Here is a 12,899-nt window from a genome sequence, read left to right as displayed (position 1 = left end):
TGGCACTCTTCCAGTCCTTGGAGATTTTCTTAGCAAGCGTGAGAGTACACACACAGTTCCTCTCTCCTGGTTCCTTGGCAAAAATAAAGAAGCACTGCAGGATTCCCCCCAGCAAACAGCACACTGGCAGAAGGGGTAGGCAATTCCTCAGATCAGCAGGCGTCTTGTCCTTGGTTACAGGGTTCCATGTCAGAAGTGATCTAAATTCTTGGTTCAGGGGTCCTTCTCTTATACCCCTTTCCGGCTTTGATCCCTTTGTCCATGCCGGGGATTTCCCAACATCCTGGGTCTGTTGTGGGTGGAGCCAGGCAGAAGCACCTGGCTTATTCACTGAGCAGGGCTGGGTCCTCAGACGCCCAGCAGGAGGTGGAGCCAGCATTGACACTGGCAGGAGCAGAGCTATCGGCCTCCTGGCAGGAGGTGGGGCTAGGATCGTCCATGGCAGGCACAGAGCCATCAGCCGCTTGGCAGGAGGTGGAGCCAGCATTGTACCAGGCAGGGCAGGCTATCAACAACTACTCTCCCCCTACTCTCAACGCAAATGTCCCACTCATCCCACACTGACTCATCCAGACCTGTGGAGCCACCCAGCTCCTGTCACACACATGCAAGACCAGCAGAAACCAGAAATGGTTAGACAAGAAAATAGACACTTTCTAAAAAGTGCTATTTTCAAACCCAGAGTCCAAAAACCATCCACACCAACGGATACGTAATTAAACCCCGAGTTCAGGGATACCAAACTCGACATTGCACCATGCTCCCCAAGCCAGCTAGGATCATAGCATTAATAATCCCGGCGGCCCATTCTAATCAATGGAGAGCAGGCTACCTCGCAATAGTGAAGAACGAAGATGGCTGTAATTCACTATTAGGACATGCCAACTTGGTCAGGCGTGTCCTACCTTATACTTACAATGCACCCTGCCCGTGGGCATACCATAGGGGTGACTAACATGAAGTCAAGGGAAGGTTTAAGGGGCTGGCAAGTAGGTATACTCGCGCAGCCCGCGTGACAGTACCAGACTGTACGTGGGTCTCGCAATGACCGACCCGTAGACATTCTTTTACGAGGCCGCTCCTGTGGGTGGCACAACACGTGCTGCAAGCCCACGAGCGGCATTTGTATTTACAAGCCCCGGCACTCCTGGTGCACTTAGACTAGGGACTGACAGTAAACCAAATAAGCCAAACATGGATACAATAGATACATCAATTTAACATAGGGAGCACTTGCGCTGTGGCACTGATCAGCAGTGACAGCGCGCCCAAAGCATATACCAGCAAAACATCGTAAAACAGTGGAGGCAAACAGAAAAAATGGAGGAGAGACTCAAGCCAATGATGTCAGGTCTAACACGTGTCCCCTCCAGCTGAAATGTGGGGAGAACTACCCTTGACCTAGGGAGTCCTCATCACTAAGGCGGAAAAATCTGGACAGACCATCAGCATTGGCGTGATCGGTACCAGGGCGGTGTTCCACCGTAAAGTCCATCCCCTGTAGGGAAATGGACCACCTCAACAGTTTCGGATTCTCACCCCTCATCTGCATCAACCATCTGAGGGGCCTGTGGTCTGTCTGAACCCGGAAGTGAGTCCCAAACAGGTAGGGTCTTAGCTTCTTCAGCGCCCAGACCACAGCAAATGCTTCTCTCTCTATCGCACTCCACCTCGTTTCCCTGGGAAGTAACCTCCGACTGATGAAGGCTACAGGCAAGTCTCTGCCCTCTTCATTCACCTGAGCTAGAACAGCCCCCACGCCATGCTCTGAAGCGTCCGTCTGGACAATAAATTCTTTCGAGAAGTCGGGTGCCTGGAGTATAGGTGCTGTGCACATTGCAGTTTTCAGGGTGTCAAAGGCCGTTTGACAAGCATCAGTCCAGATCACATTTCGTGGCTGCTTCCTGGAAGTCAGCGAAGTCAAGGGGTGCACAATGTTACCGTAATCCTTGACAAACCTCCTGTAGTAACCCGTGAGTCCTAAGAAGGCTCTCACCTGCGTTTGGGTTTTGGGCGGCGCCCAAGCCAGCATGGTATCAATCTTGGGTTGCAGGGGGGCAACCTTGCCGCTCCCTACTTGGTGCCCCAAGTACACCACCGAACCCTGCCCAATCTGGCACTTTCTGGCTTTGATTGTGAGGCCTGCTCCGCGCAGGGCCAACAACACTTCCTGGAGGTGGCGCAAGTGTTCCTCCCAGCTGGCGCTGAACACTGCGATGTCGTCCAGGTAGGCGGCACTGAAATCCTCCAGTCCAGCCAAGACCTGGTTGACCAACCTCTGGAAGGTGGCAGGGGCATTCTTCATCCCAAAGGGCATCACCCGGAACTGGTATAGCCCATCTGGTGTGGAGAATGCGGACCTCTCCTTTGCCCCATCAGTCAAGGCGATCTGCCAGTACCCAGACGTTAGATCAAACGTACTAAGGTACCGGGCAGCCCCCAACCGATCGATGAGCTCATCAGCTCTGGGGATGGGGTGCGCGTCAGTCTTCGTGACCGAATTGAGTCCTCGGTAATTTACGCAGAACCGGAGTTCGGGTGAAGCACCAGGCGCTGCAGCCTTCGGGACCAAGACCACTGGGCTGGCCCAAGGACTGCTAGAGGACTCAACCACCCCTAACGCAAACATTTTGGAGACCTCCTCCTTAATGTATGCTCTAACCTTGTCAGTCACCCTGTAAGCCTTGTGCTTCACAGGAGGGCTGTCTCCGGTGTCAACGTCATGGACACACCAATGAGTGACACCCGGAACCAAGGAAAACAGATCCGGGAATTGTCCCAACAGGTGGCGACAATCCTGTTTCTGCTCAAGGGTCAGTGTGTCAGAGAGGACCACACCATCCACTGACCCGTCTTGCTCTTTAGCACACAGGAGGTCAGGAAGAGGCTCACTCTCCTCCTCCATTCCAGCATCTGTAGCTAGGAGCATGCCCACTTCGGACCTTTCTAAGTGGGGCTTCAAACGGTTGACATGCAGGACCCGCAAGGGGTTCCTGGTAAGCATGGGCGAATTTTGCGAATCTCGCGTTCGCGAATTTTGCGGATTTGCGAACTCGCAATCCGCAAAATCCGCGAATTCTCGCGAATTTGCGGATTTTTTTTTTGTGTTCGCGCGGGTTTCTGCCAGTTCGCGAGGGTTTTGTACAATTTCGCAAAACGCGAACTTACCTGTCGGGTCGCAAGTTTCGCGAACTTGTTGTTTCTACGTGTCCAGCCTGTTTGGGACACTCTTCTTCATCACTGCCACTCTCTGTCACCACTGCCACTCTCTGACTACTCATGCCACCCTCTGGCCCACCCATGCCACCCTCTGTTTCATCACAGCACCCTCTGGTTGTCCAGTCAGTGTACATTATTGTGGCAACGCAAGCACACCTTCCCTGCCTCAAGTGACCTGAATTAATTTGGGGCTGATTAATGTGTCACAGAATATTTTTTTAGCTGGCACCTGCTTCCTTAGTGCTTCCTGATTAGTGATCTTTTGCACTTGCTAAGTGCTTTCATTGTTGCAAAATTAATTACAACACCTGCCCTGCCCCGCCCCAACTGACAATAATGAATTAGGGGCTGATTAATGGATTTGAACCTCCAGCCTGGCTCCTGCTTGTCTCCCTTAGCTGTAATTCAGGACCTTTGTGGCATATGTGTAACTATTCTGAGGTTCAGAGCAGGGTCACATAATAGTTGCAACTGGCAACTGAACTCTGGAGGGGCCCCTCAGGAAGCACTACAGGAAATGGCTACTAATGATGAGCCTGAACTTTTGAACCTGGTAAGTAGTTTCAGTTTTGCTAAGATCGTATTTCTGCAATTTTGCGCTTATTCGCGGGGCGCGAAGTTGTACTGGGAAGCCGCGAACTCACGCGAACAGTGCGAGCAAGCCATGAAATCCGCTGCTCGCGGATTTGCGGATTTTGCGGGAGATTCGCGAATCTCGCGGATTGCGAATTTACCGAAAATCCGCAAAATCCGCGAGCGAAACGGATTTTCCGCCCATGCTTAGTTCCTGGGAGATTTCAAGTCCACCAAGTAGGTGACATCGCTCTTCCTCTCCACAACCTTAAACGGTCCAGTCCACCTGTCCTTGAGCGCACAAGGTTCCACAGGGGACATGACCCACACTTCCTGACCAGGCTGAAGCTCTACCAGAGTGGCATTCCGGTCGTACCATCGCTTCATCTCCTCCTGGCTGGCCTCCAGATTTGCCTGAGCAAGTTCTCTGAAGCGCCGAGTCTGGTTCCGAAAGGCCAGCATGTAGCTGTATACATCCTGGGGAGGTTTCCTGGGAGATTGCTCCCAGCCTTCCTTGACCAGACTCAAAGGCCCTCTTACCGGGTGACCGTACAAAAGCTCAAAGGGGCTGAACCCTAGAGACTTCTGCGGCACCTCTCGGTAAGCAAACAACAGGCATGGCAAGAGGACGTCCCATTTCCGCCTCATTGGTTCTTCAAGACCCATGATCATGCCTTTAAGGGTCCGGTTGAATCTCTCAACCAGCCCATTTCCTTGAGGGTGGTAAGGAGTGGTGAACTTGTAGGTTACCCCACACTCCTTCCACAGAGACTTCATATAGTTCGAAACGAAGTTGGTGCCTCGGTCTGACACCACCTCTCTGGGGAACCCCATCCGGGAGAAAACACCCATCAGTGCCCGTCCCACCACGGCGGCCGTCACTGTTCTGAGAGGGATGGCTTCCGTGTACCGTGTGGCATGGTCCACCAAGACCAGGATGAACCTGTTGCCCAGGGCTGTCTTGGGGTCCAGGGGCCCAACAATGTCAATGCCCACCCGGTCAAAGGGGGTACTGACCACTGGAAAAGGTTGGAGGGGAGCCTTCTGCTTCCTCCCGCTTTTCCCACTTGCCTGGCAAGTGCGACAAGTCTTGCAATGGATGTCTACATCCCTACGCATCTGAGGCCAATAAAAATGGGTGACAAGCCTGTCATAGGTCTTGTCCTGCCCCAGATGTCCAGCTAACGGTGTTGCTGTGGGTGTTCCCACACAACACTAATGGAACAAGACACATTTCCATATTTACGAGGAATCGTAAATCTGGAAATGCGTCTGAAAGCTATGCCTCTCCTTGGGAGGCGTAGAGAGGCGCAACGAGGAGATATTATTTCATTTCCTATAGTTTTTTTCCTCTTTCAAAGCGTGCTGCATTCTACAGCACGCATTGAAAGAGGACAGTGCCTGTAGTGGTTGTTTTTGTGCAGGAAGGTGCCCCTTACTGCACAAAAACAATCTCCTCATGGCGCAGGCATCCTTGCACCATGGTGCAAGGGTGCCTGCACCGGCGCATGGAGGCAGTTTGTGTGCCAGCACAGGGGGAAGCACAGAGATGCGAAATATTGTTGTAAATATGTCGCATCCCTGTGCTTTGAAAGTGACTCAGTGCGTCGCAGACATATGGCTTGGGAAATGCACTTAGTCACTTTTATTGTAAATCCGCCCCCCTGGTTTCTACTTAAAGGGTGCTTGTATTAAATGGGCCCAGGAGCAGAGGGGAGATTTGGTGGAGGGTCTGGTGGTGCATTCTGAGCAGCACTTCTACAGAAATATGGCAAATATGGTGTTGTGGGGCAATGTTATTTATGTGCTACATGGTCCATCAAAATGGCAGCTAATTTACCAGAGAAACAAATAACAGGGCAGCTTGGTTATGAATGAATGAAATGAATGAAAGAATTGGAAAGTTATAGAGAATGACACTATCTCCTAAAGCCACCTTGGTGCTTGTGAATTGAGAAACCATCAAGAAAATACCAAAGTCTAGCAAAATAGGTGGGGCTTGGTGGCTTTCCTGAAGCCCTCAAAACTGTGGACCGAGGATTACCAAAATCAGAAGGGAGCTCCACTAAGAGAAAGTAAATACTGAAAAAGACTGCCCCCTGCCCCTTGCAACTCAAATCTAGGTAAGGATAAAAGTGGTAGACGGGAAGATCGCAGTGGTCTCTTAGGCTTGTACCAAGTCGGAAGTCTCTCCTGAAGGAAGGGAATTGATCCACAGTCAGCCATGTGGCAAAAACTGAGTACCTTATAAATTCAGGGCTCCCAGCTTTATGGTATTTATTGTTTTGTCATTTCCATCTGTATTTATCCATATTTATTACAGGTTTTTTAAAAAAATAAGTAAAGCTGAAATCTGGTATATTTCCACATTTATTTCACCAATGAATATGCAGTCATGCTTGAATGCCTGCCGGGTTTTATTGATAGGTACACCTGCAGAAGATAAATCAATGCACTTATAAGAAAATATGCACATTTCAGTGTCACCCTTGTGCATAGCTACTGCTGTTTAATCCTCTTTACTAAAACCACTTTCTTTTTTAACCTCCTTACCTATCAATCCACACGGTTATTGGCCTGGCAGTCATGACAAAGTGTATTTAGAATCACTCAAAAAGCACCTAATTTCCGTTTTTATCCACATTTAAAATAAATACAGACAAGAAAATAAATGGTTCTCTCTCTGTATGTATCTGTAAAAATCAGTAAAAACTGAAAACAGGGAGCCTTACTTATAATGAATATGTTTTTAAACCGGTAGCAAGCGCAATTTCCAGCGACCCTCTGACACTCTATCAAACCTCCCGCGATTGAAGGCTAATTTCATGGCTGCGTTCTGTATATTTTGTAAGGAATGAATGGAAGCCATAGGGATGTCAATAACAATGATACATTAGGTCTGCTTTTTGCATAAAAAAAGATACTGTGAAGTGTAGATTGGCAGGTATTTCAAGCTGAAAGAAGAAAAATACTACATCTGAAGTGTAGATTGGCAGGTATTTCAAGCTGAAAGATACATCTGAAATGTTTTAACCTTTTGTGTATCCAATGGAGTAGATATAACAGCCTGATTTGGAGTTTGGCCAGCTGGTTACTGAATCATAAATGCAGTGCTACCCCTTCAACTTTATTAAAAGTGGCATAGGATATAATGCACTTGTAAATGTATTTTTATAGCGCCTACTACCCCAGACAAGGTGTCGAAGCGCTTTTCGGTGAGTAGCACGCTACTCTGACCCCAAAAGGATTAGTGTTGGATTTGGATTAATAAGACTTATTGAGATAACATTCATGGATTCTGATGGAATTACCCGTCCACCAAATTCTAAATCGGGACCTGTGTGTCTTGGATTGTTTTGAAACAACTAAAATCTTTGGGCTCGATTCACAGAACTAATTTAAGACAAAATCCTAAACTTACTACTTTTGGTATTCACAGAAGTTAGGATTTTGTCTTAAGTTTGTCTTAAAACAGACTTGGGACAGACTTAATTAAGACAGACTTAAGACAACATCCTAACTTAAGTCTGTCTTACGTCTGTCTTAAGACAAACTTAAGACAAAATCCTAACTTCTGTGAATACCAAAAGTAGTAAGTTTAGGATTTTGTCTTAAGTTAGTTCTGTGAATCGGGCCCATAGTTTCTATCACACTTCTGGCTAGAAGGATTGAATCTTTAAAAAAATGTACATTTGCACCTGGAGGTTGCATCTGCAGATTTATCATTTTTATCAAATTCACAAACAATTAGAGTGCGCTCCTTGAAACATGCATTAATCACTGTTTTCCAGGAGTAGTCCTGGAGTGGCTTTGAGAATTCTAAATTGTGTGCATGGAAATGCAATTCCTTGTGAGTAATTCTACATATTGTGTAACGGTGCAGCAAAGTTGCCTTTGCATCAATGAGTTTGCACTTTCTCTATTCAGTTAATTTTTATCTGCCTGGCAAAAAGAATTTTCCATAGGGAGAACTCCATTTCCCAACATCCCCACCAAGTTTCTTTGGGGTGAGAGTGTTCTTCTCTTCCCTTTGCACCATGGAAACAGTGGGGCATATTTACTAGAAACAGTTTCAAAACGCTGGGATGCGCCATATTTACAAGAATGCGGCGCACCCCTGTGTTTCCCCTAGCGCTGGCACTAAAGAAGCTACCTAGCGTCAGTGCAAGCACCCTTGCTCCATGCTGCAAGGGTGCCTGCATTGCAGGGGTGATTATTTATGTGCAGGAAGGGACACCTTCCTGCACATAAACAATCTTTACAGGTGATTTGCTCTATCTATATATGCTGCAAAAAGCAGCACGCATAGAAAGAGCAAAATACAAGGAGAAATAAAACATTTCTCCTTGTATCGCCTGCTTAAGACCAGGTATTCCCTGGCAATATTTTTGGCCCTGTCCCATACTTGTAAATCTGGGGCAGCATAAAGGAGCAATGTGTGTTGCGGTGGAACGCGCACTGCAACACCAATTGCACGCTCCTTTCACGCTAATTGCTGTGTGAACAGGGGTAATATTTACAAGGCAGCGTTAAGCCGCGTTAAGTGGTTTAACGCCGCCTTGTAAATAAGGCAAACTACTTAATGCCACCAGAACTCGGGAAAAGTGAGGTTCTGGTGGCGTTAACTGCTTGTAAATATGCCCTAGACTTTTTTCTCTGCTTGACGGTGGTAAATGTCGAACTGTTTCGAGTGCGGGAAAAGATCATGCAGACGTTTGTGAAAAACATTGTGAGTCCGTTTGTATTGCAAACGTTTAGAACACCTCACCCCCAGAAGATTTACTAATATATAATACCACACCATGCAGGAGTAATATTATGCATGAGGAACTTTCTTTCCGTCTAGAAATTCATGACTTGTGAATTTGAAGAGTGAATTTGCTCTTGTAACTCTGTGCTAGTTCGATTTACTTCGGCGAACGGTCCTGTGAATCGAGCCCAAAATGTCAAAATGCCTCATGAGTAGTTCAAATGCTCTGGGAAAACACTCGTAAAGTTCAGTTTGTAAAACTCACAACAAGTTTTATTTACAAGTACCCACCCGTGTAGAACGTGGCTAGGCTCGAGTTATAAAATTCCCACACTCTATCTTCGGTTAGAAAAGGAAAAATGACACAATTTAGCCGCAGTTTGACAAAAGCAATTCCCTGATATCTGCCAGTTTCAATTTAATGACAACAAACACTGCCAGACGGAAACCAGCTTCTTGGGCCGTTTACTACTCACTGTTCATCTGAACTCTGTCAAGGTTATTTGGGGCGCTTAAGCTCCTCCTGCACCCCTGATTCCTCGCCATTGCCTCCGTCCTAAGCACAACTTGAGCAAACACGTTTTGGAGATAAGCAATGAACCCCCAAGTCGGACCAATAAGGCTGGTTCAACAAGCAGCAAAGGCCTCGGGGGTTTGGTCTTTCCCAGGAGTACATGCCTTCCTCAGCTCTAAAGTTCCTTCTCTTAGTATTTAATGAACCTTACATTGTAGGGTTTTATCCATCATTTTCTCACAGTAATGTTCTTCTTTCAAGCGATACCAAGTCAAGACAGGCACATTTTTGAATATTTAGAAATGTCTGTCCCTCAAAAGGCATGGAACTGAGATTTAACCTTTTAAATACCAAAGAGAGATTTTAGGGACAGATGTACGACCCTTGTAAATTGCGCCTCGCTATTTAAAAATTGTACATGGCCCTGTGACATTTTGTATGCGGCTCGTAAACCCGTTAGCGTATGCAAAATAGGGTCGTACATCTGGCCCTTAATTTCTAGATTTAATTTACTTGTTTAATTAGTGAAAGGGGTGAGGGAAAAGATTCCTTAAGTGTGACAGGCTTTTTCAATCTGTCCTTGTTTTCAAATACTTCCTATCCTTTGTTTTGTGTTCGTTTGACACCGAAATATATTATGACGTGCATACAAGGACTTTGTGTATTTGTCTTGCGGATCATTAAGTATCTTGTACTATGTTGTAGTTTATTTCCAAGCAGATGTACTCACTGGCAATGTTTTTCTGCTTTGTGGATTCAAGCCAGGGGGTTGTGGGCAAGATGGCGGCCGTGAGGAGCGGCTGAGCAGCAACCTCAGCAGTACAGACAGACACTTCAGCAAAAAAAAACCTCAACAAACTTTTTTTACCTCGGAAAATATGCCATGAGCTTGCTACGAGCTTGAGCTTGTTATGAGCTTACCGGATAGATAGGGAACCGAGCTGTTCCAGCTCCGTGGATTTCCCGGATTGCAGATTGGGGGTTGCACGGAGGACACGCCAAGACACAACACAGCACACAGCACGACAGCTCGACGGCTCCGATCTCGCGTCTTGGTATCTCGGCGTCTCAGCTCGGCTGCCTGGATGTTCTTTGCCGATCCCCGTTACAGGGCGCTTCCCCCTGGACTGCGGAGGGTTGCTGCATCACCTTTCCTGAGGTCTGGGCTGGCTTGCAGATCCGGCGGAGTCCGCGGAGTGTGGAGGCGGAGCCTCACAGGGACGGAATCGGGAGAGAGGAGCGGAGGCTGCAGCTCCAGCGGCTGCAGCGGTTGTGGCTCAGACAGAGTGTTATCCTCTCCGTCCTCAGGATCAGCTTGTGGTACAAGTAGGCCACCTCCAGATCTATCCAAGCCCCGAATGCTGTAATAGCCGTGGGCTAGAGAAGGATCAGGTGAGGGCAAAAATAATAAACAGGAAGGAAAGGAAGGGGGCTGCTGGGAGGGAGAGCTGTGAAGACAGAAACAAACAAGAAATTGGTATCTTGGTTCATGAAAGTCTTTTCTTATTCACGTTACCCCTCAGTTCTACCGTTATACCTGTATATAAAAAGCTGACCGCCTGACCTCAGCAGATGCCTCTCTATACTGAAGGGACTTGAATCAGCCCGTAAATGCCTTCCCCTGTAAGAACAAAGCGTAACTGTAAAACACACCCTAAGACCCTGAAAAAACAGCAATCTTATAGGAGGGAAGAAAAACACTACATACCCTAATCTTGATACTTCAGAGCCCTGAAGAGAACGTAGACTAGGTTCCAAGGAAGGCGCCTTAGTAATACAGTAACTCCCAGAAAGTAAAATGAATAAGGGTTACGTCACCCAAAGAACAATGGAGACAAAGGTTACCTGAATTCAAGAACTATCAGGTGAAGTACTCTCTTCGTTGCAGCCAGGAAAATAATACAGACCCTCTGCAATAGCCGATGCAAGGAGGCCGTCCAACAGAGGGTCTAGGAACTCAAAATAATGTGAATGACAAACAACAGTTTCCTCCGCAATAGCCGTTGCAAAAAGGCTCGCCAACGGAGGAAACGGGAAGCAGCGATAGCGTGTCTACCGCAAGAGCCAGGGCACAGGAGACTCGCTAGCGGAGCCACGAAGAACAACACCTGGAAGCACCCTTACTGTCCTCCGCAATAGCCGATGGCAAGGCTCTCCAACGGAGGACGGGACAACAACAATGAATCGAACCCAAGACCGTCCTCCGCAATAGCCGATGGGAAGGCTCTCCAACGGAGGACTGGACAACAACAAAGAATCGAACCCAAGACCGTCCTCCGCAATAGCCGATGGGAAGGCTCTCCAACGGAGGACAGGACGGACACCAGTGCGCCGGAATAAACAGCAACTGGAAGTCGAGGTTAACTAATAGCACAGAGAAACCTCACCGCAAAAGTCGACTGGAACGCCAGGAAACACGAACCGGAATATCCGACGCCGGCTCCAGGAAGTGGCGTCTATTTATGCTCCGCCTCTCGGCCGCTAAGCCCTCTGGGAAATGTAGTCTTTTTACCGCGGAGCTCGTTAGTTCCTGGAGGCGCGACGACACCTGACAGTACATCCCCCTTCACCTAGAGCGCCGAAGGGGGCCAGGGCTCTCAGGAAAACGACGATGATAAGCAGCCACCAGTTTGGGAGCATGAACACCCGATGCAGGTTCCCACGAGTTCTCTTCGGGCCCGTAACCTTTCCAGGCCACCAGATACTGCAGGCCACGACCCCGCCACCTAGAGTCTAGAATCCCCTCCACCTCGTATTCTAGACCATCGGAAACCAACAAAGGGGGAGGAAGGCGTCGCACCACCGCCGCCGCAGGTTTGAGCAGTGACACGTGGAAGACTGGATGAATACGCAGATGTCTAGGCAACAGCAACTTCACCGCCACTGGATTGACGCATTGCACCACCCGAAAGGGACCTATATATCGAGGGTTAAACACACTGTAATGCCTAAACCTAAAGTTCCGGGTAGACAGCCACACCCAATCCCCCACACGATACAAAGGACCAGAGCGACGTTTTTTGTCAGCCGTGTTCTTATAAGCCACCTTGGAGCTTCTCAGGGAGTCCTGTGCTTGCTCCAGTATTTTCTTGAGTCGAGAAACCCTTCTGGCGGCTTCGGGCACGGTCTCCTCTCGGTACGGCTGCACAAAAGGGAGGAAACGTGGATGATGACCATAAGTGCAATAGAATGGTGATACTCTCGTGGCAGAATGCGTAGCGTTGTTGTACGCCACCTCTGCCAGCCAAAGGTGCTCCACCCAATCTCTTTTCCCCTGGGAAACATTCCCCCTGGGAAATTGCTTCAAAGTCTGATTGAGCCGTTCCGTCTGGCCATCTGTCTGGGGATGGAAGCTCGTGGATAACGCTGTCTTGATGTGGAGAGAGGAGCACCACGCTTTCCAAAATTGGGCGGTAAACTGAGAACCTCTATCCGACACTATGACTGAAGGTAGACCGTGCAGACGAACAACATGTTTCAAAAGAAGATGTGCCAAATGACCTGCCGTCGGTATCTGAGGACAAGCAACGAAATGCCCCATCTTCGTTAGATAGTCAATGACCACCAACACCGTGGTGCAACCCTGATCTTTTGGGAGTCCTACCACAAAGTCCAACGAAATACGTTCCCAGGGGGTAGACGGGGTAGGCATGGGCTGCAGTAGTCCTGCAGGTCTACGATGATCCGACTTGGCGCGAGCACAGACATCACACTCCGCCACCCATTTCCGTACATCATCCCTAATCGTAGGCCACCAACACCTACGCTGAATCAGATCCATAGTCTTATCTACTCCGACATGTCCAGCACTTGGTGAAGTGTGACACCACTCATACATTTGTT

Source organism: Lissotriton vulgaris, chromosome 9, assembly GCF_964263255.1.
Source record: "Lissotriton vulgaris chromosome 9, aLisVul1.2, whole genome shotgun sequence".
NCBI lineage: Eukaryota > Metazoa > Chordata > Amphibia > Caudata > Salamandridae > Lissotriton > Lissotriton vulgaris.
The sequence above is the reverse complement of the archived record's forward strand: the minus strand, read 5'-3'. Positions refer to the sequence as shown.